Below are 17,105 nucleotides of genomic sequence, written 5' to 3'. Positions count from 1 at the left end.
TATCTGTTGGTGATGGAATACTATTGTGCTAAAAGGAATAATGAGCTGGAGGAATTCCATGTGAACTGGAATGACCTCCGGAACTGATGCAGAGTGAAAGGAGCAGAACCAGGAGAACATTGTACACAGAGAATGATACACTATGGTAAAATCTAATGTAATGGACTTCTGTACTAGCAGAAATGAATGACCCAGGACAATTCTGAGGAATTTATGGAAGAGAACACTACCCACATTCAGAGGAAGAACTACAGGAGTGGAAACACAGAAGGAAAAAAACTGCTTGAACGCCTAGGTCGATGCGGACATGATTTGGGATGTAGATTCTAAACAACCATCCTAGTGCAACCATCAATACTACGGAAATAGGTCTTGATCGACGACACATGAAGAAACCAATGAAAATGCACATCGGCTATTGGGTGGGTGGGGGGGTGGAATGGAGGGGAAGGGAGAGTAAGAACATGAATCATGTAACCATGGAAAATTTTTTTCTAAAAAAGAAAAAAAAGAAAAGAAAAAAGGATTTTAAAAAATGGTTGGATCACATATTGCTTCTAATAATACCAACAGGAAAACAATGAGGTAATAAATATTGAACATGAATATAGCTTAAGCAAACTTTTTTAAAGATTAGTAGTATAAAATGGGTACACCATTAATTTCTTCCAATCATTCCTGCAATATGACACCTTGTCTACATATAGGAGAGCCATGTGGCTACTATAACATACATAAAATTTAAATTTTCTTTTGGGTATATATTGCCCAGTATTTCAATTAATCCCCAGCTGGGCAGGCAAGTAATCCTAGCTAGAGCAGTAAGTCATTCTGAGGGAGAGAAAAGAATAACCTGTTATATGGTTCAAACTACTACTACCACCAAGAGATGGAGAAGAGGAGACAGATAATTGCAAGAAGATAGCTAGTAAAAAATTCATGGAATTAACAAATATAATGTCAAGTTTGAGAAATAGCAATGGGGCTGGTATCATGGAATTCAAGAGCATTTGGGCAAGGGGGGGGTGAATAAGGTATAAGAAGACTAGAAAGTTAGGAAGGGGACTGGTTATAAAGGACTTTGAATGTCAGAAGATTCTGTATGTGACCCTGGGTGTGAGAGGGGGCCACTGAAGTTTCTTGAATAAGGTAGTGACATGTGTTTTGGGAAGATCACTTTGACAGCTGAGTGGAGTAAAGTCTCATGTGAGGAAAGACTTGAGGCAAGAAGACATATCAACAGGTTATTGCAATAGTTCAGGGATGAGGTGATGAGTACCTGTACCAGGGCAGCAGCACTGCCAGAGGAGAGAAAGCAGTTTATACAAGGGATGTTATAAAGGTAAAATCAAAAGGACTTTGCAACTCATTGGATATGAAGGATGACAGAAAGTGAGTATTAAGGATAAAACCTAGGTTATGAGCCTGGGTAACTAGGCTTGGGAAGAGCAAGACGAGAAGAAAAACAATATTCTTTGGACATCAATTTTCCATAGTCTTCAAATTTTCCTTTATTGTCCTTTTAAAATATTCAATGAGCGATCCCATAATCTTATTTTGAAAATGATCTTTTAAGAGGATGGATGGAGAAACATACAAGACAGAAATATATCATCTATCATGTTCGTCATTTATTTAGATAGACATAAATTTACTAAGAAGATAGTTTTTAATATGATTCCTGAAAATTATATTAAGAGATTTTCCTGAAACATCTGATTTTAAGAAAGTTTTATAAATTGTGACTATTTGGGGAAAATGACAATCAATTTATGGATTTTCAGTTGAGGAGGTACTGTCTTCAAAATCCTCCAGAGCTTAATGCAGAATATAGTTGATATTTAAAATTTGATAAATGATTGAACAAATGGAATAACCATATCATAGAAGACCTTACAGACCATCTTACTCAAACCTTTGATTTTACAGATGAAAACAAATAAGACCAAGGGAGGCTACATGACTTGCCTTAGGTCACATAAGCTAGTAAGTGACAGAGTCTTGAGCCCATGTCTTCCAATTCAAAATAATTGGATTGGCATCAGACAATCTGAGCCTGAATGCCAGTTCTGCCACTTTCTAACTACATAATCTTAGATAAAAATTAGCGTGGCCTCTCTGGATCTCAATTTCCTAATTGATAAAATGTGGGGAATTTGACAACTAGTCTACATTTACGGTTTATGACTTCATCAAATCAAAAAACCCTGTCATAATATCATTCTTTCATATATTACCTTTTTACAAAATTTAAAATAAATAATAAAATTTAAATTTTTTTAAATATTCCATAGATAAAAATATCTAAGTCAAGTAAGCTTCTATTTTCTAGCTCCCTTCATCAAAAAGTAAAATGGTCCTCTGTAGTGGATATGAATTTTATTATTCTATGCTAGTTCCTGCATATAACTCATACAAGAGACACATATAATTTATAATTTGTGTGGCCACCACTCTTAGGAAGGTAGCAGCTAAATTCTGCCTCTCATCTTATGTGAAAGGGCCTGCAAAAAGCAGATGACGCAAGAAACTAGAGTTAACAGATTTGCGCAGTGAATTTTATCTATGTTGTAAAAATAAGCCATCAATTATCAGTTACCTTTGTAAATATACCCACTTTGAGGCATTCTCAACTCAAACCATAACAGAATCCTCTTCTGCTCTCTAGCTCACAAGATCTAGATCATATCTAGAATACAGTGGATTTCCTAAATTCTAACCTTTAAAATGAATAAATAAATTCTAACCTTGTATTAGAGGCAACTAGGTGATGCAGTTTGTAAAGCACTGGACCCAAGTTCAAATCTGACCTCAGAAATATGCTAGCTGTATAACCCTGTCTGTTTCCTCAACTGTACAAAAGGAAAGATCATCATTGCCCCTATTTGATAGGATAGTTGTAAGGATCTAATGTGATAACATCTATCTAAAAATTGAGCATAATACCTGGTCTATGATAAGTAATAAGTATTTATTCCCTTACCCTCACCTTTATATGACATAGGTCCTATAACCTCAATTTTACCAGCAATCATTCATTTTCTTAGAGATCCACAGTAGCAAGCCAACCAAAATAAAAGGCAAAAACCAGATACAGACAAAGCAGTACCATGTATGTGCTGTTAATTTTATTTAATCCTAGCTAGAGATGTTCAAAGTAAGTCTTAAAAATCTTTTACATAAATGAAACTACTTTCTGATGAAAGTGGCACATCACTGAAAAGATAGGAAACCTGTCAAAATGTCTTGACCATTCTTCTCTAGCTATTCATTTCACAGCAGCCTTAGTCGATTTTATCTTATGTTCAGCCTGACTTTTGTTTAAGGCATAATAGTGACAGCTAAGATAAGGTTCTTAACCACAAATTTTGTAAATTAAACTTAGGTAAATAGAGACATATCAGGAACAATAATATTTAGCAAACTGTGTTTAAAATAACTTCTAGCACTATCAAAAATGGGGCTCAGCTCTTTGGGTCATTTTGGGAAAGTCTGTCATAACTAAGTTCTTTCTTTTCAATGACTCAGGCCAGTCAATTGGGTCAACAAAATCAATATAATCAAGAATTTTTTTTGTATTGCAGCCCAGCATGAAAAATACTCCTTTACTGTCATGTCAATATTAAAATACATTCCAAGTTATAAGGTTCAATGTTCTCATGCAATCAACATTATATTCAGTGGAGAGGCATGAAGTATGGTAAAAAGAATGGGGAAACCACTCTCTGAAATAATGGTGCCATTTAAACATAGGCACAAACACAAAAAGTGTGTCCTTTTTGTACAGATAAATTATATTGGCAGCCTATGAGTAGTTCCAACTCTTAAATAAATTTCTCTGTTTGCCACCCCTTCCACATCTACCTCAAAATATGTGCCATCCTAGATTCCATATAATTCATTTGACAGTCCTAGACTGCCAGATTGGTACTGGAGAAATCCAGTCTCAAAACTAGTAAAAGCGAGTTTCAAATCCCTCCTCTGACATATTCCAGCTGTGTAATACTAAGTAAATTTCTCAGTACTCTATTCCCAAAGACAATAAGTTATAGAGAATGTGCTGACCTGTATTGCTAGGAGTTTTCTCATCTGGAAAATACAGATGAAACCACAAGTCCAGTCCCTATCCCTCTCTTGAAGGATCTTATCAAAAAGACCTCTTTATATCAAATTTCTGGTAAATATCAAAAACGATCTGAATTTTCCAGCAACTGGGTTATGGTAAGTGTTGGCATTAGATAACGTTTCCCCAGGCTTACAGATAAACATAGGAATAAAGATTCCTGTGCTGCTGTCTTTTATGGCATAATTCAGAATTTGGGTTTCTGCTTAGATGAATCCTATAATAAGCTAACAATTAATAGAAATGATAAAGGCACGGCCATAGAATCATCTTTAGAGTTTCAGTGCTCATTTGTCAACCGTGCATAATTCAGTTCGGTATGAAATTGGTCTTGAATAATAAACAACTGGTTCCTCAATGCTCTCTGGCATTGTGTAGCTAAGAACAGCTCCAGCACCATATGGTGAAGTATCAGCAGTAGGAAGCAGTGGTTTGTTTTCAATCAGAAGTTAATAATTATCTGAGCTTCCAGAAAGCATCCTTATGCTGGAGAGTCTAACAACATAGAATGTTCTTTTCCCAGAAGACCTGAAAGGAAGAGTTCCATGTTAGTTACCTGTTGTGGAACAAACACAGAGTAAATAGTAAACAGTCAAGTCAAGCCAAAGAGCCTTTATTAAGCACTTACTATGTGCCAGGTACTGTGCTAAGTGCCAGGAATTCAAATAGAAGTAGAAAGAAAGACAACGTAGTTTATTAAGGTTCTTGTTAAGCTATAAAGTCCAGAACACAGCATAATACTCCAAATCTGTTCCAAACAAGCCAGAATACAGTATAACTATCATTTCCTTATTGCTGAGGTTCTGGGAAAATTTGTCCAAACAGAGAGGGGTGCCACAGGGATTGACTGTACTTCCAAATAGTGCATAGAAGGCTCAAAGCTCTTGCTTTTTATATGAAGTAGTTCTGTCTAAGAACATGTCACCTCCCAACCCTACTTAATAAACTCCTGTTGTTCCCTATTACCTCCAAGGTCAAATAGAAAGTCCTTTATTCAGTATCTAAAATCCATTACAATCTGACCATACAAATGTGTCTCAATTTATATGTGAGCATGTATGTATATATTCATTTGTTAACATAATAAGTATAATTTTTTAAAATTTGTTACATTAAATTTCCAAGATATCACCTACCCTCCCTCTCCCCACCACACTAGAGAAGGCATCTTTTAGCTATATATATAAAACTATTTCATGTATATTTCTATTTATCAATTCTTTCTCTAAAAGTAGACACAGTTATTTTTTGTAGAATATTTCTGTTGCTATATATAATGTCCAATTGCTTCTACTTATTCCACTCTTCATAATTTCATGTAGTTTTTTTTAATTAGCTGATTGTTATTTCTTACAGTACAGTAGTATTCCATCATAATCATCTGCCACAACTTGTTTAGTCATTCCCCAACTGATGGGCTTTCCCTCAATTTTCAGCTCTTTGCCACTACAAACAGAGCTGCTATGAATATTTTAGAACATACAGGTTCTTTTTCTTTTTCCCTGATAACCTTGGGAAACAGACCTACTAGTGGTATTCCTGGGTCAAAAGGCAAATGGTTTTATAACTCTTTGGGCATGGTACCAGATTATATCATTTACTTGCCTCCCCATATCCTAGGATCCAGTTTTGCTGGCTTGCTTACTATTTCTCATCCACAACACTCCTCCTGACAGTACTTTTGTGTTGGCTGTTGCCTATGTGTTAAATACTCCCTGCCCCTCCACTATCCACCTCCACAACTTAGTTTCTCTGGCTTCCTTCAAGCCTCATTTCAAATCCTACCTTCTATAGGATGCCTTTCTTAGCTCCTCCTCTCTGCAAGTCTTCTACTCTATATATTTTGTATGTAAATAATCATTTACATACAGTCTCTCCCATTAGAATGGAAAGACCTTAAAGGCAGAACAGTTTTTGTATTCTTTTTATAACCAACACTATGTACATTGCCAACAATTGGAACATAGTAAGCACTTAATAAATGCTTGTTGGAGCAGCTAGGTGGCACAGTGGAGAGAGCACCAGGCTTGGACTTATCTTCCAGAGTTCAAATCTGGCTTCCGACACTTACTAGCTATGTGTCCCTGAACAATTCACTTAACTGTGTTTTCTTAGTTTCTTCATCTATAAAATGAACTGTAGAAAGAAATGGAAAACCACTCTAGTATCTTCACCAAGAAAACCCCCAAATGGGGTTACAAAGAGTTAGATACAACAAAATGACTAAATAACAAGAAAAAAACTTACTGCATCCAATACTGAATAGTCTTACCTTGTATGAGATACACAAAAGTGGCTCTTGGAATCTACTAGCCCAATATATTCATCTAATGAAAACTTTTTTAACAATAAATTCCAAAGCTTGGTTTCATTATATTCCATAGTGGTTATCACAATCCCCTCCCTTAATTCTTGTCTCCTTTATACCCAGTAGGAAAAAATACAAGCTACCAAGTCATTCCAAAAAAGGTTTGGGGTTTTTGGTAGACTGAAATCTTGGAGCAAGTCAAGAGAATAATATGGGGATATGAGGGCAACTAAGTGACACAGAGTATAGAGTGCTAAGCTTGGCAAGGGGAAGACCTTGGTTCAAATCTGGGCTCACACACTTCCTAACTGTATGATCTACTTAACCATCTGCCTAGTTCTTGATCTTCTGTCTTAGAGTTGTTATAAAGGAAGAAAGTAAGGGTTTATAAAAAGAGAATATAATATGACAGCCAAGAAAACAAAAATTCGCATTAGCAAAAGGTATAGCTTTCAAGAATAAGGAGGTGAATTTACATTGTATTCTGCCTTGATCATACTAAATCTGGAGCATCATGCTTGAAGGACTTTCATACTTTAACAAGCATGTCGATGAGGTAGAGAATCCTGATGAAGGCAAACTAGAATAAAGAAAAGCTTTAATTTCATGCCATATGAGGACTGGTTCATGGAATTAGGGATATTTTACCTGGAATAAGTGATACTCAATAAGGACATACTAGTTGTCTCTGAGCATTTGAATATATAGGGACTAGACTTGTTCTATTTGGTCCCACACAACGGAACCAGAAGGAATGGATGGAAGTTGCAAAGGGGCCAATTTAGGCTTGAAGTAAGAGAATATTTTCTACAAGTGGAATGACTTTCTTCAAACAGCACTAGGTTCTTTTCGCCAGTGATTTTTAAGCAGACTGGATAATCACATGTAAAATTGTTTGTTGAGTTACACTTTTTCCAGTGTAGGGTGGAGTAAATCCAGCTGAAGCACTTTCTAACTCTGAGATTCTAGAACTCTGAAAATTGCACATTATTTTTCTTTTAATTGTTCCAAAACAATTAATAGAAAAAGTTACAAGATTTATAAATAATCTTTTCCAACAATCTCAGTCTTCCTTAGTTCCTTTTTCTGATACTTCCCTTCATACTCTTGTTTTTGCTAGATTTGGTCCTTGGCCAGCCCAGTGGTTGGGCTAGATTTTTTTCTTCCCCACTTCCTTGTCTAGAGTCATTTTATTTGGTTGATGATTCTACTAACACATTTCCAAGCCCTCTGAAATAAACATACTCTAGAGGGAAAGAAAAGGACTTTTATAAAAGCTTTTGCAATTCAGGACACATCTGAGAATGAGGACATTTGTCATATCACTGGTAATCCCCATGGTGCCTGCCCAAGCCTACTTTGCTTCTCCCCTAGAAAGATTCAAGAGTGGTACTTTCAAGGCCAGTCTCCTAGAAATGACTACACAAAACAGGTATCTCTTTGCGAGACATTTTGAATAATACCTCAGAGAGCCACAGAAAATTTACAAACAACAAAAGGAATCCATCATTACCACCACAATCACCCAATTACCACCAGGAGATTCATTTCTGTCCAACTGCTAATATACTATTGTAACCTGAGGCCCAAAGGCCATTGGTTTGAGACTCTTTCCTCTCTAGTAAAGAGTAGTGTCTGTGCTATGCAGTGGGCAGAGTTAGCAAGAGCTGGAAAGAGAAGAGATCTGATCTCTTCAGTCACCTTGGATGTTTCTGGCTTCCGGCTTCAAGAGAGAGAAAGATCTCACTCAGAGATCTCATTCAGATCTCAACCATGGGTAATTCCCTGAAGTTTCTAGCATAGCCAGCTGGGATTAGGATCATGGTAAAGATTGCCAACTCCATTGACTTCTTTGCAGAATCTTTTTTTCCCTTCAATACCCTGAAATGGGTGGACAGAAATTAAAGTCTCCCTCAGAGACAGGTTGAGAGAAGAGATACCTAAGATATATCTATCCTGGCCTCCCCAGGACCAAAATCGAGATAGCCTTACTATATTAATATCCAACACAAAACCAAATAGCATGATGAAAGATATTAAACAGCACCTCTCTTCCTAGAATCAGGAAAGATGAATTTATAGCCCAAGCACAGATATGGGATTTATAACAAAATAAGCCAAAAGGATCTAGAGTAAAATCAAAAGATGCAAACCAACCCCAGTAAATCTTCATGAGCTCTGGGAGGATTTTATAGTCAGCCCATACCACAGAATCTGTTATAATAGAATCCCTGGGATCATAAACTCAGAGGTATGATCATTTTTATCAGAGTCTGGTCTCAAGATGAAAGGAGGCAAAGGGTGAGAATAGTTGGCAACTTGCAGAGAACAGAAAAGAACAAATTTGGGATTACTGGAAACTGCTAGTGTAGGCTACCTGGGATAATTTTTTTACAGCTGGCATTCTTAGCAAAATCACAAAGGAACCAAATTATTAGATGTGGCAATTTTCAAGATTTCTAACCAAATGAAAATGAGAATGGAGAATCAAACTGAAGAATTAAAAAAATATATTTTTGTAGCTCCTCTGGCAAACTTCCAACAAAACTATAGTAAGAAATGTTATCCTGTATTAAAGATTAATCACATATATTCTTCCATCAATGTATTCTTAAATGATTTGAAAATTAAAGAAGATAAGTAACTTCTCACTGAAAGGGAGAAAAGAGTAGATGGGCACTAAGTATTTCGAGAGAAAAAAAAGAAGGCAAAAGGAAATCAGTGTCACCCCAAGGAGTCAATAGGAATCTAGATCAACTTTGACTTACAGTATTTTTATTGAAGTAGATAACAATCATACTGATTATTATTATGATTCCTGATATTTATAATTCTTTAAGGTTTGCTAAGTGCTATATATATATTATTTTATTTGATCCTCACAATGACCTTTGAGATGGATTCTATTACTAGCTCCATTTTATAGATGAGTATGCTGAAACATAAAGAGAATGCCCTGGGTCACATAGCTACTAAGTGTTTAAGATGAGATTTAAACCCAAGATATCCTCACACTTAGTCCAGCACTCTTATTCCTTTGCTATGATGCTACAAACTAGAAATTCTGCCTACGTTCTAACCAAAATATCCTCACATAATCCATTAGATGAAGAAATCCTTACAGTTTATGGCTTTCCAGGAAATTTAGATAGCTTCTGGGCAGTTACATAAACAGAAAGCAATTAAAACAATCTCCATTCTGTCTTGTCAATCACATTGGCTGATATAACACTCTATACTAAAATACTGGTGACAGAAAAACAGTTATGCTTGATATTTCCCATCCAAAGTCCCAAATATTTTAAGTCGTTAGACATATTGAAAAACAGATGAATATAAAAATTTTTATGTTAGCATTCATCCAAAGATCTCAAAGTGCTTTATCTTCATGATTGAATTAATATCATTTTTTAATTTTGAGTTCCAAATTCTCTCCCCCACTTCCCACCTTCTTTTCTCTCCCTCCCACCTCTTATCCTTCCCTGAGATGGAAAACAATCTGATATATATTTTATATATGCAATTATGTAAAATATTTTTCCATATTAGTGATTTTGAAGAACAGATTTCAAACAAAAGAAAAAGAAGAAAAAAATAGAATGAAGTATGCTTCTTTTTTAACCCTTACCTCCATCTTTGAATAAATACTATGTATTGGTTCCAAGGCAGAAGAGTGGTAAGGACTAGGTAATGGGGGTTAAGTGACTATGTCCCAGGGTCACATAGTTAAGAAGTATCTGATACCAGATTTGAACCCAGGACCTCCTAGCTCTCAATGCATTGAGCCACCTAGCTGACCCTATAGTTTGTTTCAATCTGTATTTAGCCTCCATCAATTATTTCCCTGGAGGAAGATGGAATTTTTCATGGTGATTCTCTGGGATTGATTTAGATCACTGCATTATTGAAAATAGATCATTCACAATTATTCATCAAAAAATACTTATATCATTGTGCATCTGCAATGTTTTTTGGTTCTATTCATTTCACTTTGCATCATTTTATGTAAGTCCAGATTTTTCAAAATCATCCTGCTACTCATTTCTCATAGCACGATATTATTCCATCACAATAATATGCCACAGCTTGTTCAGCCATTCCCCATTTGATGGACAATCCCTCAATTTCCAGTTCTTTGCCACTACAAAAAGAGCTGCAGGAAACATTTTTGTACAAAATGGTCCTTTTTTTCTTTTCTTTTTTTTGTGGGGGGTAGAGACTTAGAAATGGTATTGCTGGATCAAAGAGTATAAATGGTTTTAGAGCCTTTGGCCATAGTTCCAAATTGCTTTCCAGAATTGTTGAATCAGATCACAACTCCACCAATGGTACATTAGTATCCCAGTTTTCCCTCATCTCCAACATTGATCATTTTCCTTTTCTGTCATATTGGTCAGTATAATAGGTGTGAGATAGTACCTCAAAGTTGTTTTCACTTGCGTTTATCTAATCGAGTGATTTAGAAAAAAGGAGTGATTTAGAGCATTTTGAAATAGTTTCATTTTAAGAATCAGAATCTACTTATTGTCCTTTAATATGAAGCAATAGCAGTAGTACTTTTCTAGGCATCAATGCTTAGAAAATTATCCACATACCACTGAATATCCTTAAAAATATGACTTTTGACACAGAAAGTAAGAGAACAATTAATTTATATGCAAATAGGAATGAGGAAGTACAACAGAGTGGACTATGCACTAGGTTGAAACCAAGAGTGCCAGGTTCTAATGTCATTTTCCCACTAATTAGCTGTGTGACTCATGGCAAATCATTGGACTATTCTGACTCTTGGTTTTCTCATTTGTAAAATGAGGGGGGGTTAAACCAAATCAATTGATCAGCAAGCATTATTTAATGCTTAATATATTCTACACACAATCACAAATTATTTCTAAGGTCACTTCCAAGTTTAAAATTCTATACTACTATCTATTCCCTTCCCCAATAAAATATAAGCTGCTCAAAGACAGGGACTATTTCATTATCGCCTTTAAAACCCCAGAATTTGCAAAATACATTTAACATAATAGCACCCTAAATATTTGTTGAATTGAATTGAATTTGATCAAATTGAATTGAATATCTGAAAAAAAGACTCTCCCACAGAACTGGCACTTGATTTTAGGAAGCTACTTAAAAGCCAAACCATCTTATCCACGTGGTCAATTTTTAAATGATCTCATTTCAAAAGATCTAGTTTTAAGTGGCCCCCAGGTCATTTTGGAAATTAATATTTTAATTGGTTACTTATTTTCTGAAAGTGCCTGCAAATTGGTTTCTATGAACATTTTTCTAGTGTCCCTTAGGTGAATGAGCCAGGATGCAGACATGAAAATGTATTTAAGGTTTTCCCCAAAAATATTGACTTCAGGGGAATTCTCCATCTTTGCTCAGTAAGACTGCAAGTCTGGGTCTAATACACGAATGAATTAAAGCATGAACAAAATGGCAAACCTACAAGCATGCTGAGTTTATTGACTTTTGTCATGTAGTAATATCCACTAAGAAAAGATAGGAAAGTTAGTGACAGAAATGCCTCATGCAGTCAGCTCTCCCTTATTTGACATACTGATGTAAAAATGAGTATTATTGATTAATTTTTTAAAAAGACAATTTTCCAGGGACTAGATTAGAATCTGAAAATGCTATTAACCTTGCAGCAATGAAAAAGACTCTTACTCCCTTTGATGGAGGCAGCTGAAGAGAATTTCAGGTTAGGGGCCAATCACCTTCTAGAAATTAGTTCACTGTACCAGTTGCTGTGGCAAGCAAATATGGTTTTGAACATCCCATGATTGGATTTGATGTTTCTGGGAGCTCTACTATGCCAATGGGTGAATACGTGTACTGGTGTCAAATTCTTAAGTCAACCTCCTTTTCTTTTTCTTTAGGGGTAAGAAAGAAAAAGAGGGGAGAGCATGCTGGAAAGGTGTCTGAATTATTGCTTATATTCGCATTCCTTATAAGGTAGGAATTTTCTGTGAACTCTCCAATTCAAAAATGTGTGGATGTTAGGATGACCATATGTGATCTTTGTGCTTGATTGGTTGAATTAGCTGTTTTTGTTTTTGGTGAGAGAAATTAAGTACAAAAAAAGAAGACTTATTTCAATTAACTTTGACCAATAGAGCACTAGGATTCCTAGTAATAAATGCATATGATGAGAAGGCTCAACAATCAGAACTGGCATACATACACAAAGAGGAAATTTGCTAGCATAAAAATCAAAGACTAAGAATTGAACCAGCTGTGAATATGATGTGCTTTATATGAAAGAGATAAGGCAGAATTCAATGAATTTGTGTTTTATGAGATTTGATGTTATTTACCCAGAGGATCAGGCCTACAAATATCCCTTTGTATTCACCAAATAATTCAGCCTATTATTATTGAGAAATGATAAGCCCCTTTTCATCATAACATGGCAACTTCTACTTACAGAAAAGGAGAAAATAATTCTTCAATAAAATACTAAAATATACTCATCAATGTAAATTAGACAAGCCTAGTTAGAATCATCAATAGTGCTAAGGAACCAGATTTACGCTAAGTATGATTTAATCCATTGGTGTAAAGAGAAAAAAAAATTTAAAACATCAATACAAATAATACAAGGCTTTTTACTTGGGTAGGATTTTTTCATATTCAGAAGCAGCATGCTGTAACAAATGTTACACTTGGAGTCAGGAAAACCCAGGTTTAAAATCTGCCTCTAATCCTTCCTAGTTGTGTGTTCCTTGGCAAGTCATTTAATCTCCAGGCAATTAGCTCTCAGAACCTACATATTAATTTTATAGGCAAGTCTTTTGCAGGAGGGAGTTCCCACTAAGGGAATCACAGATTTTTTTGTATAATCATATATAAATTTCACATATTTGAAACCCACTGATATAGGATCATAGATGTATATTCATGATACTGGTTTAGGTTACCTCATATAATATTTAGTTTTTCATGTCTATGTTTCTTGTAATCTTCACTAGATCACAAGTTCCTGGAGAGATGGGAAGGAAAAGATGTGTCTCATACTTGGTCTCCCTTATAGTATCTAGTGCATTGTTTTATAAATGTTAAGCAGGAATAGCTGAAACTGAGGGAATACACAAACTCAGGAAAAGGTTCTCCAAGTCCCGTATTCCAATCAGTTCATTTCTCCACAAGAAGCCGAGAGCTGAGGAGCTTTTGGCTTATGTACATAACCCTGTAGGATTTCTATCCAACTCATCCACAGGGAAGGAGCTACCTTCCCTGGACTTTCTAATTAGTTTTCTTTTACCTAGTCCTGATTGATCTTTGTGAAACAATATGGAGAATAAACACTCCTTGTGCACTAGAGTGACTTTTCTTGCCCTACTAGCTTGAGTAACACCAAGGAGTGCTCATCCTCCATGTTGTTTCACAAAGATTAGTAGCATTAATTTGGGAAAGAGGTAAAGGTTGGAGCTAGAGTTATGTAGAAGCTAAATAAATCCTTCACCCATTCATGCTCTTACATTCAAGGTACTGGAAATTTATTTTCTTCATCATGCCAAAAATTTGCTCACTCCTCAATTCCACCCTTCAGAAAGTTTTTCTTCAAAGACCAGCTCAGTTTCCAAGTTCTTTCATGTCCAGTTCACCTGAATACTCCAAGTGAAAATGAACTTTTTAACACTTTTCTGAATCATTCCTTTGCCTTTATCAAATTCCATGCCATTTATTGTGCTTATATATGTTCATGACATATTCCTTCTATTTTTAAATTATTTAGGATAAAGGTTATTTTATTTTGGGGACAAAGTAGGTACTTAGTAAATGTGTACTGAATTGAACTGGTATTCAAGGCTCCCCAAAAGAAGGCAGCATGGTAACAGAGGAAAGAGCACAGACTCTGGACAATATTCAAAACCCATCTTTGATTCTAACTACCTGTGTAACCTTGGATAAGTCACTTAACTTCTACCTGAACCTCAGTTTCCTTATTTGTAAAATGAGAGAGCTTTATTATATGGCTTCCAGAGTCCTTCAAGTTCTAGATCCATGAGTCAATGACGTATAAAATAACAAACTGCTTCTAAAACTGCCTTTTTTTTTACACTTGTCCATTACATGGATCTTCTGTACTAACTCAATTGGTCTATTCACAGTCAAATATGTCTTAGGCTTTCCCTCCTCTGATGCTTGGGTTCATACCTTAAGTCCAACCTAGAATATCCTACTCCCTTCTCTTGGACTGCCTAAATCCTACCTGACCTTCAGAGTCCTCCTACTCCTTTCTCCTGTCTTCTTGTTACCATTAAAGGAATTGCTGTTCCACAAATAGCATTTATTATCCTCATCATACATTTGCCATTCATCATTTATACTTGCTTTGTTAGTTACCTTATATGAAATTGTCTCACTGTACTAGCAATATTGTGAGCTCCTAGATAACAAAGACAATTTTTATTTTTCCTTGAATCTTTCTAAGGGTCTAGTTTAATGTCTTAGATAAAACTTATCCTGAATAAATGTTCAATTGTACCAGATATAAATATCTATACTGCATACATTACATGTGTGTATATGTATGTGTCTATAAAATACACACTATATAAAATACCTACACATATGCATATATGCATGTCTGTGAATGTTTGTTTGTTTACTCCCAAACCACCTAGGAGAATAACTTGTATATAGCAGTTAGTCAAAAATTATTTAATAGATTTTTAGAGAAGTCCTAGTCCAACTGGTTCAATATTCCAAATAAAGAAATTAAATCCTAGGGAAATAAAAGGATGACCAAAGTCACACAGCAAATGAATGTCAGAGTTCAGACTAAATCCCAGCACAACCAATCAATAAATCTATAAGCATTTATGTTAAGAACCTACTATGGGTCAGATTTCCAAAAGAATTCTTTGTTGCTTTGAACAGCTCATCTCCCATATCGCTGCATTACTTTGATATTTCTTGAATTTTTTTCTACTATGCCCCAAGTAGCTAGATCTGATGCTAGGTGATTCAGGAGTACAAAAACAAAAATGCACGATTCTTCCCCTCAAAGAGTTTACATTCTAGCTAGGTCCCTTGATTCCCAAGCCAATAGTATCGTAAAGATTGAAATTTTTCAACTTTATATTATCCTTCTCACAAGACCTCATTCTCTGTGTTTTGGTGGAGAGTGAAAGGAATAATTTAGTGATTCATCATCAATGACCATCCTAATCTAGTATCAAGAAGAAGAAGAATGTATATATCTATTCTTTCTATTATATATGTACATTTGTGTGACCAAAGGGGCTGTTGCTAATCTTGCTAATTGGATGGACTTTGAGCTGCCTTTCTAGTAGCGGGGGTCAATTTGCACAGATTTACCCAATGACTTTCTCCTGCCTTTATAGCACATGTGCTATATTACATGACTGGAGTGTAGTTAACTAGCCAACTGGGGACTTAACTTGTGAATTTTGCCCCATTAACATAACAATCTAATTAATGGAACTAGTCACTAAATAACTGTATATAAATGAACAAAAATACTCAATGTGCAATATTGTTTTATAGGTCTATGGGTCCCTAGGAGCTTGCCTTAACACTCTCCTTGGGACTAACATGCTCTGGGCTCCCTTAATGGTTAAACCACCTTTTTTATTAAGTCCTATCACTAAATCTTCATGGGAGTCTCCAATAGAGTACTTTGTTGCACTAAACATCTTATTTCCCACATGGTTACATTACTTTGGGATTTCTCTGACTTCTACTATGCCCTAAGAGGCTCGTTACTTTGAAAACCTCATCATCCTGCAGGATTCCATCAACGTTGGTACTCTAAATTATGAATATTGGTTGGAGGGTGAGTCCTTGGACTCCAAGACCTTAATTTAATGAGGGGCCCTAGGTCAAAATATTTCACTTCTTACCTGGCTGTACTACTTCAGGAATTCTATTATTTCTATACTGTACCCCCAATATTGGGCACCTTTCTGACCCTTTGCTTTTCAGTTTCCTTTTGGGTGTTGGCTTCCCATTTAGATTGTAAGTTCCTTAAGGGCAGGATTTGTCTTTCTTTCTAAAATATTTATTTTATTCACTGGCTCTTAGCACAGTGCCCAGCACATAGTAGGCATTTAATAAGTGATTATTAATTGGTTTACTTCTGTTCTATAGCCAATTGAGTCATGAGATTACTACAGATTTATGTAAAGGTCCAGAAGAAACTAACACATATATTCTGAAAATCATAGCTTCTAAACTATGTGACCAAGATTTTAACCTTAAAAGACTGTGACCTTGAATTTTGCCATAACAGTTCAATTCAGCATTTTTGTAAATGAGTTATATAGAAACCAAAAAGAAGGTGCCTTTTCAAAATAAGTGAATAATTTCAGTAGCATCTTGGTTTTTGAAACAAAATTATCACCTTCAAAAAACAAATTACTTACTATTATCATATTTAACATTCAGAAAATTGTACAATGATGACAATTTTTTCTAAATCAATTATTTTACTCATTTAACTGACCACATATATCCTGCTGCACAAATCCCACACATGTTTACCTCTGAATGTTTATTTGATCATTAATATCCTCTGCTTATAGTAGCTTCTCAACATGCTTTAAAAATCAAAGTATTCCTAGCACAGTGCTTGGAACAGAACAGACAATAAAGCTTTCTAGGACCTTCTCTATGGATTTCTGTTTTGATGAT

This window comes from Gracilinanus agilis, chromosome 4, assembly GCF_016433145.1.
Source record: "Gracilinanus agilis isolate LMUSP501 chromosome 4, AgileGrace, whole genome shotgun sequence".
Classification (NCBI taxonomy): Eukaryota; Metazoa; Chordata; class Mammalia; order Didelphimorphia; family Didelphidae; genus Gracilinanus; species Gracilinanus agilis.
The sequence above is the reverse complement of the archived record's forward strand: the minus strand, read 5'-3'. Positions refer to the sequence as shown.